Here is a 10,084-nt window from a genome sequence, read left to right as displayed (position 1 = left end):
TTTCAGAGATGGACAGAATATGAATAATTTCGGATGTTAGAATTTGTCAATTTCATGAACCTTGTTTCTCAGGATACATATGTTAATTTAGTCCTTTTATTGGGTATTTGTTTGTTTTTAGTGCTATTCTGAGAGGCTGATCCGAGGTAGACATGTCAGTGACGTTTACATTTGAGGCAATGGTATTGAGTGGGCTGCCCACAGTGGGCTTCTTCCTAAGGCAGACAGTTTCAGTGCAAACAGTGGAATTCAATGTGCATTTAATTAATGCAGACAATACCCTCGGAGCTAACAGTTGAAGGAACATAGATGAGGTTACTTACATTCACTGCACTTCTATTTCTCTGGGATATAATATGATTTCCATGTCCTCTGTTGGTTAATATGACAGGGAGGACTGGAGCGCTACCAAACCCAAGCCGTCAGTCTCTTAAGCAGTTCGTTATGTTGATGGAGATAATCCTGGAACCCCTGCACTTAGGGTGAATCCCATGTCTTTTAAAGAGTGTTGGTTGCTCCCACAGCAAGTCACAAAGGAAGACATTCCTGTCTTTACAGAGTTTCTTCAGGAACTCATTTACGGCAGCAAGGCAGTTCCGAACCCCTTCTATAGCATGGCAGGGGGTCAGAGATGACTGTTTTCTTCCCTGTGCAAACAAGGGTGTTCAAGAGAATGCTGTAGTCCTTCTTCAGTTTCTCAGATTGCTTTAAACAAATGTCGTTAAATCCAACGTGAGTGACAATGGTGCCAATATTATAGTAGTGGGCAGGAAGCAGTTGATGTCTTGGACACGTGCACCTGGGTGACAGTGGACCTTGTGTTATGCTGGTGAATGAGGACCCAAAAGCGACGTAATAGTAACAGAGTCTTTATTCCAGTATTAAACAAATAATGATTCTCCTGGATATTATCAATGGTAAATCCAAAACAGGAAACTGAAATCCTCTCGTCAATAGAGAGGAACGACTGGAGACGCGACCACAGACTGCAGGTCGCTTCAGGAAGGCACTGGCCGTAGCTGACATAGACACCTGCTCACACGCAGCATCTGAAGAAGGCAAAGAACACGACAGGGCGGAACAAGGACACAGGACAGCAAACATCAAACAAGAATCCGACAAGGACAGAAGCGGAAAAAGAGGGAGAAATAGGGACTCTAATCAGAGGGCAAAATAGGGGACAGGTGTGAAAGAGTAAATGAGGTCGTTAGGAGAATGAGAAACAGCTGGGAGCAGGAACGGAACGATAGAGAGAGAGAGCGGGAGAGGAGAGAGGGAGGAGGAGAGAAGAGAGAGAAAGAGAAAGAACCTAATAAGACCAGCAGAGGGAAGCACAGGGACAAGACATGATCAAAGACAAAACATGACAGTACCCCCCCACTCACCGAGCGCCTCCTGGCGCCACTCGAGGAGGAACCCTGGCGGCAACGAAGGAAATCATCAATCAACGAACGGTCCAGCACTCCCGAGATGGAACCCAACTCCTCTCCTCAGGACCGTAACCCTCCCCAATCCACTAAGTACTGGTGACCACGTCCCGAGAACGCATGTCCATGATCTTCCGTACTGTATAATAGGAGCGCCCTCGACAAGGACGGGGGGGGGGGGAAGACGAACGGGGCGCGAAGAAAAGGCTTGACACAAGAGACATGGAAGACAGGGTGGATGCGACGAAGATGTTGCGGAATGTTGCCTGTCGCACAGCGACAGGATTGACGACCTGAGAGACACGGAACGGACCAATGAACCGCGGAGTCAACTTGCGAGAAGCTGTCGTAAGGGAAGGTTACGAGTGGAAAGCCACACTCTCTGACCGCGACAATACCTAGGACTCTTAATCCTACGTTTATTTGGCGGCTCTCACAGTCTGCGCCCTGTAACGGCAAAGTGCAGACCTGAACCTCCTCCAGGTGCGCTCACAACGTTGGACAAAAGCCTGAGCGGAGGGAACGCTGGACTCGGCGAGCTGGGACGAGAACAGAGGAGGCTGGTACCCAAGACTACTCTGAAACGGAGATAGACCGGTAGCAGACGAAGGAAGCGAGTTGTGAGCGTACTCAGCCCAGGGGAGCTGTTCTGCCCAAGACGCAGGGTTTCGAAACGAAAGGCTGCGTAATATGCGACCCATCGACTGATTGGCCCTTTCTGCTTGACCGTTAGACTGGGATGAAACCCGGAAGAGAGACTGACGGAAGCACCAATCAAACGACAGAACTCCCTCCAAAACTGTGACGTGAATTGCGGACCTCTGTCTGAAACGGCGTCTAACGGGAGGCCATGAATTCTGAACACATTCTCAATGATGATTTGTGCCGTCTCCTTAGCGGAAGGAAGCTTAGCGAGGGGAATGAAATGTGCCGCCTTAGAGAACCTATCGATAACCGTAAGAATCACAGTCTTCCCCGCAGACGAAGGCAGACCGGTAATAAAGTCTAAGGCGATGTGAGACCATGGTCGAGAAGGAATGGGAAGCGGTCTGAGACGACCGGCAGGAGGAGAGTTACCTGACTTAGTCTTGCGCAGTCCGAACAAGCAGCCACGAAACGACGCGTTCCCGCTCCTGAGTAGGCCACCAAAACCCTGGCGATAGAAGCAAGCGTACCCCGAACGCCGGGTGGCCAGCTAACTTGGCAGAGAGAGCCCACTGAAGAACAGCCAGACGAGTAGAGACAGGAACGAACAGAAGGTTACTAGGACAAGCGCGCGCGGACGCAGTGTGAGTGAGTGCTTGCTTTACCTGTCTCTCAATTCCCCAGACAGTCAACCCGACAACACGCCCTTCAGGGAGAATCCCTCGGGGTCGGTAGAAGCCACAGAAGAACTAAAGAACGGGATAAGGCATCAGGCTTGGTGTTCTTATTTCCCGGGCGATAGGAAATCACGAACTCGAAACGAGCGAAAAACAACGCCCAACGAGCTTGACGTGCATTAGTCGTTTGGCAGAACGGATGTACTCAAGGTTCTTATGGTCAGTCCAAAACGACAAAAGGGACGGTCGCCCCCTCCAACCAGTCGCCATTCGCCTATGGCTAAGCGGATGGCGAGCAGTTCGCGGTTACCCACATCATAGTTGCGCTCCGATGGCGACAGGCGATGAGAAAAGTAAGCGCAAGGATGGACCTTATCGTCAGAATGGAAGCGCTGAGACAGAATGGCTCCCACGCCCACCTCTGAAGCGTCAACCTCGACAATGAATTGTTTAGTGACGTCAGGAGTAACAAGGATAGGGGCGGATGTAAAACGCTTCTTGAGGAGATCAAAAGCTCCCTGGGCGGAACCGGACCACTTAAAGCAAGTCTTGACAGAAGTCAGAGCTGTGAGAGGGGCAGCCACTTGACCGAAATTACGAATGAAACGCCGATAGAAATTAGCGAAACCGAGAAAAGCGCTGCAACTCGACACGTGACTTAGGGACGGGCCAATCGCTGACAGCCTGGAACTTAGCGGGATCCATCTGAATGCCTTCAGCGGAAAATACAGAACCGAGAAATGTGACAGAGGAGACATGAAAGGCGCACTTCTCAGCCTTCACGTAGAGACAATTCTCTAAAAGGCGCTGGAGTACACGTCGAACGTGCTGAACATGAATCTCGAGTGACGGTGAAAAAATCAGGATATCGTCAAGGTAAACGAAAACAAAAATGTTCAGCATGTCTCTCAGTACATCATTAACTAATGCCTGAAAGACAGCTGGAGCATTAGCGAGGACCGAACGGCAGAACCCGGTATTCAAAATGCCCTAACGGAGTGTTAAACGCCGTTTTCCACTCGTCCCCTCTCTGATGCGTACGAGAATGGTAAGCGTTACGAAGGTTCCAACTTAGTAAAGCACCTGGCTCCCTGCAAAATCTCGAAGGCTGACGACATAAGGGAAGCGGATACGATTCTTAACCGTTATGTCATTCAGCCCTCGATATATCCACGCGAGGGCGCAGAGTACCGTCCTTCTTCTTAACAAAGAAAAATCCCGCTCCGGCGGGAGAGGAAGGGCACCACGGTACGGCGTCGAGAGAAACAGACAGATAATCCTCGAGAGCCTTACGTTCGGGAGCCGACAGAGAGTATAGTCTACCCGAGGGGGAGTGGTCCCCGGAAGGAGATCAATACAACAATCATACGACCGGTGAGGAGGAAGGGAGCTGGCTCTGGACCGACTGAAGACCGTGCGCAGATCATATATTCCTCCGGCACTCCTGTCAAATCACCAGGTTCCTCCTGAGTAGAGGGGACAAAGACACAGGAGGGATAGCAGACATTAAACACTTCACATGACAAGAAACGTTCCAGGATAGGATAGAATTACTAGACCAATTAATAGAAGGATTATGACATACTAGCCAGGGATGACCCAAACAACAGGTGTAAAAGGTGAACGAAAAATCAAAAAGGAAAATGGTCTCACTGTGGTTACCAGATACTGTGAGGGTTAAAGGTACTGTCTCACATCTGATACTGGGGAGAAGACTACCATCTAAGGCGAACATGGGCGTGGGCTTCCCTAACTGTCTGAGAGGATGTCATGTTTCCGGCCCATGCTTCGTCCATAAACAACAACCCTAGCCCCAGAGTCTATCAAGGCACTGCAGGAAGCAGCCGAACCGGTCCAGCGTAGATGGACCGACAAGTAGTACAGGATCTTGATGGAGAGGACCTGAGTAGTAGCGCTCACCAGTAGCCCTCCGCTTACTGATGAGCTCTGGCTTTTACTGGACATGACATGACAAAATGTCCAGCAGAACCGCAATAGAGGCAAAGGCGGTTGGTGATTCTCCGTTCCCTCTCCTTAGTCGAGATGCGAATACCTCCAGCTGCATGGGCTCAGTCTCTGAGCCGGTGGGAGGAGATGGTTGAGATGCGGAGAGGGGAAACACCGTTAACGCGAGCTCTCTTCCACGAGCTCGGTGACGAAGATCTACCCGTCGTTCTATGCGGATGGGCAGTGCAATCAAAGAGTCCACGCTGGAAGGAACCTCCCGGGAGAGAATCTCATCCTTAACCTCAGCGTGGAGTCCCTCCAGAAAACGAGCGAGCAACGCCGGCTCGTTCCAGTCACTGGATGCAGCAAGAGTGCGAAACTCTATAGAGTAATCCGTTATGGATCGATCACCTTGACATAGGGAAGCCAGGGCCCTGGAAGCCTCCTTCCCAAAAACTGAACGATCAAAAACCCGTATCATCTCCTCTTTAAAGTTCTGATAATCGTTAGAACACTCAGCCCTTGCCTCCCAGATATTGTGCCCCACTCCCGAGCCCGACCAGTAAGGAGTGATATGACGTAAGCGATCCGAGCTCTCTCACTAGAGTACGTGTTGGGCTGGAGAGAGAACACAATATCACACTGGGTGAGAAAAGAGCGACACTCAGTGGGCTGCCCAGAAGTAACATGGTGGGTTATTAACCCTAGGTTCCGGAGACTCGGAAGACCAGGAAGTAGCTGGTGGCACGAGACGAAGACTCTGAAACTGTCCAGAGAGATCGGAGACCTGAGCGGCCAGGGTCTCAACGGCATGACGAGCAGCAAACAATTCCTGCTCGTGTCTGCCGAGCATTGCTCCCTGGAACTCGACGGCAGTGTTGAGAGAATCCATAGTCGCTGGGTCCATCTTGGTCGGATTCTTCTGTTATGCTGGTGAATGAGGACCCAAAAGCGACGTAATAGTAACAGAGTCTTTATTCAGTATTAAACAAATAATGATTCTCCTGGATATTATCAATGGTAAATCCAAAACAGGAAACTGAAATCCTCTCGTCAATAGAGAGGAACGACTGGAGACGCGACCACAGACTGCAGGTCGCTTCAGGAAGGCACTGGCCGTACTGACATAGACACCTGCTCACACGCAGCATCTGAAGAAGGCAAAGAAAACGACAGGGCGGAACAAGGACACAGGACAGCAAACATCAAACAAGAATCCGACAAGGACAGAAGCGGAAACAGAGGGAGAAATAGGGACTCTAATCAGAGGGCAAAATAGGGGACAGGTGTGAAAGAGTAAATGAGGTCGTTAGGAGAATGAGAAACAGCTGGGAGCAGGAACGGAACGATAGAGAGAGAGAGCGGGAGAGGGATGAAGGGAGAGGAGAGAGAGAGAGAGAAAGAGGGAAAGAACCTAATAAGACCAGCAGAGGGAAGCACAGGGACAAGACATGATCAAAGACAAAACATGACACCTTGGTCGGCCCACAAGCTCCAGGCAGGCCAAAACCTCTCACCATCGAGCTGCCCATGACGATGGTGGTCGTGATGGAATCCGATGAAAGGAAGAGGTGAAACAGAATGGGCCTGCCTCGGGCAAGGGGGAGGAGGTGTGCTTTGACTCATGCCAGCCTGACTCACCGTACATGTAGCAGTGGATTGTGTAGGAAACCTCTGGGAAATGGAGGAGGACCCAAGACCTTGTTTCTTTTGATCAGCAACCAGCTGAGCTGTGGAGGGTGTCCCTTGCTGGCTGTTGGTGTAATCCCAGGATCAGACCTGACTCCCGGGGCTGGTACGTCCGCCTCCAGCAGGACAAAGCAGTTTAATAGCTGGATCTGATCTTCTAGGATATATATATATGGAGGCTGACCAGACTGCCTCCCACCTTACCCCCTTTGCCTTGCCAGTGTTCATTCTCCCGCTGGCCACGGAGTTGAGCTTACCATCTGTTTAGTGCAGGTATTCCCCATGGGTACGCGCAATACTGTCGGGGGTACGCCAAATCAAAATGTGAATCACATTTAAAAAAAATAAACAATATATATTTTTTTTAAAATCTTCAGATTTTCAAACAGTCCATTTATGTTTTCCCTACGGGGCTCAACACTCAGGTGAGTTTTTTTTCTGCCTGAGTAGCCTCACTTCACTGCCAAAAATTAAAGTCAACCATCTATGTCATGGCCGTCTAAAGAACTGGACCAAGGTGCAGCGTGGTAAGTGTACATATTCCTTTTATTTAGAATGTCGCCGACAAAACAATAAACAATACCAAAACGACTGTGAAGCTTAAGGGCATATAGTGCCACAAACAAAGACAACTTCCCACACAGAAAGGAGGGAAAAGGGCTACCTAAGTATGGTTCCCAATCAGAGACAACGATAGACATCTGTCCCTGATTGAGAACCATACCTGGCCAAAACAAAGAAATACAAAAACATAGAAAATAGAACATAGAATGCCCACTCAAATGACAATCTAGTGTTCACTGAAATAGCAACACAATGTCAAATACAGGTAGCCTAGTCAAATATTTAGCATCCAATCACATTAACCGTTACTCTCTCGTGAGAAGTCCACTCACGGTCCGTATGGACCTGGGAAGCACTGAACAACAGACAGGTACGTTGGACCATCGAAGAGGCGCAAATATGAGAGAGTGAGCTGTGTGTGTGTGTGTGTGTGTGTGAGTGTACGGCTGTGTGTGACTGTGATCCTAACACAAGGTGAAGTGTGTTAGCCAGAACACCCTAGTTATGTGTCTTTTACTCTGATGGTGGTGGTTGCATCGCTGGCTCTCAACCTCCAGGAAAGCCTCAACCAGGGAAACAGACCCAGAAATAATGATGCTGTATGGCCATGGACATGCTGAGGCCGGGCTGGCTGCTTTTCTTCTCTTCATCACTATGTCACTTGCTGCCTCTCAGCCATGTCTGTGTGCCACAGGAGCACAATTAATTAAATACGATCATGCCCAGTGTCTTTCTTCAAGTGACAAACATGTTTTAATCCGACAGCCAGCAGCATATAATGTATATCTACATTTCAAAACATCACATGGCTAGTCATGTCCATACACTGAGGCATTATTACAGCACTCAGAACATGTCCTTTCTGCTCTCTCTCTCTCTCTCTCTCTCCCTCCTTTGTAATCTCTCTCTCAGAATATGTCCTCTCTCTCTCCCTCTCTCCTTTGTAATCTCTCTCTCTCTCTCTCTCTCTCTCTCTCTCTCTCTCTCTCTCTCAGAATATGCTCTCTCTCTCTCTCCTCCTTCTCGGAATATGTCCACTCCATCTCTCTAGACAAATTTGGAGATGTAAATTCATTTTACCCCCCTCCCCGACACACCCACAAAAAAAGAAGTGAGAAATATTATAATGAAAAAGTACAGTAGGCTCATTTCATGCTCTCAGATCAATAGACTACTTTATTGTTACGTTATTGCAGGAAGAAAGTTCAAACAAGCACACACAGTCCATATACTGAATTTCCAGCGCCCTTCACCCCAACACAACAGGTGTCACAAAGTGGTTTACAGTAACCTTTACCGTAATTCAGTTATTAAGACCTCACATGACCTAATATTTGTCTCTATCAGCTATAAGCATTTAATGATTGTGTGAGATTCAAATATTTTATGATGAATGGAATGGTTATTGCTTCATGATGTTTCTTTCGAGAAATGGATTTAATAGAGAAAAAGGATCAAAGGTATTACCTAAATCACTTTGAAATGTACTTTTTCATTTCAAATCTATCTCTCATGCAATCAAAGAAAAGTAAATGCACTGTGAATTAGCGTAAAAGAGTAACACAGCTGACTCCAGCATCTGTTTGATGCACTCCAACCTACATGGGTCCATAGCCGTCCCAGGCAAAGGAGGTGAAATCCCCACACTGAAGAGGGTTACCCTCAGGAAAAACCCACCACCACCAATACAGTATGCATCAACCTCACCGCCTTTGGGTTTGACCCCGGAGCAGATGGCTGTGGCCGCCCGTTCATGGTTTATGGCTYTGAAACTGATAAAGCCTCCCTCAGTCTCCCCTCTAGTGTTAAGGCCGTAGAACATTTTGGTGGACTCTTTGTCCCCGAGGYCATACACTATGGGAATGGAGGGTCCATTGTCGGACAGGTGTTTTCCAACGTTGTACTCGACCGGGTAGCGGTGGAAGAGGTAGTACAGGTTTCCTCCGTACAGATGGAGGAAGCGCCTCTCAGTGTGGTAGCGCATGATGGCGGCCAGGTTCCAGTGGTAAAAGGGCGTTTTGTTGGGAACGTGCCACACCGACATGTCTTCTGCATCTATGTCATAGTAGCCAGGATTCTTGAAGTCATCGTCCGTGGCTCCCTCCACTGTTCCGAAAGTCTTTCTGTTAGCCCAGTTGCCTTCCCCTTGTGGCCAGTTGGCATTGTTGCCCTGCTGGCTCGTCCAGCGGTCACCATTCATGCACTTCCCATAGATGTTGTTCTCATGCACGCTTGCCACCAGAGTCCAGCCGCCGCCCGCTGTGGTCATGTCACAGAAGGTCTGGTACACCACCCCAGTAGACGTGGTCAGGTAGTACAGACCGTCTTCAACTTGACCATATCTGTCCTTAACTTCCTTGCAGCTTCTGCCAATGAATTTAGCCCTATTTCTTAGCTCATCAAGACGGCTCAAGCTAACTTTTGGAGCTCTTGCCTGCTCAATAGTTTTTACAGAATCAAGCGGTGAAGTGTTTATGCACGACGTCTGAAACACCATCAGTAGAGAGATTGTCAGCAGAAAAGCCTGGTACATCATGACTGTTGTAGTGAGGTCTCAGTGAGGATCTGTTGAATGTTGCTTCCTTGAGGTACTTATATGTTAAGTTTTGGCAATGTTCCAATATCAATGTTTGTTAAAGCACATAGCTATCAGTACTATAGAAGTTATTATCAATGACACACCTGGCAAAAGGGATAATGTTGAAATAAAACATCTTTGCGGAGTTGTAAAACAATTAAATGGGAAACATTTTCCTTTCGCAAAGACACCTGGCAGGTGGGAAATGTTGGCCTCAATGATTGAAAGATGGATCTGGTACTAAACATTGATGGTGGTATTATGACAAAAAAAATGCAAGTGTGCTAGAGTTTCTCTTGTCCAAAAGAAAGTGTGAATTCCACATCTGTATACCTGTTCTGTCCATCTCATGGAACGAAGCATAAGCGTTCTAAAATCATATTTATTCTTCGGTAAGCCCTTTTTTTTTGTCCTGTCCTTGTTGACTCATTTCAAATGTAGTGTACTCACATCCATTGACTTGTAGGTGCTGGGTAGAAAACACGCAATCGTGAAATAATGAAAAGATACAGTGCATTTGGAAAGTATTCAGACCCTTTGACTTTTTTTCAATTTTT

At 48.0% G+C, this 10,084-nt stretch overlaps 1 pseudogene; it reads right to left on the bottom strand.

Moving 5' to 3' along the window:
* Positions 1 to 8,083: 8,083 nt before the first annotated feature.
* Positions 8,084 to 9,501, bottom strand: LOC111956141 (intelectin-like; annotated as a pseudogene).
* Between the last annotated feature and the right edge of the window lie 583 nt (positions 9,502 to 10,084).

This window comes from Salvelinus sp. IW2-2015, linkage group LG31, assembly GCF_002910315.2.
Source record: "Salvelinus sp. IW2-2015 linkage group LG31, ASM291031v2, whole genome shotgun sequence".
NCBI classification, from domain to species: domain Eukaryota; kingdom Metazoa; phylum Chordata; class Actinopteri; order Salmoniformes; family Salmonidae; genus Salvelinus; species Salvelinus sp. IW2-2015.
Note: the sequence above shows the minus strand (reverse complement) of the source record. Positions and strands in the feature narration are given on the sequence as shown.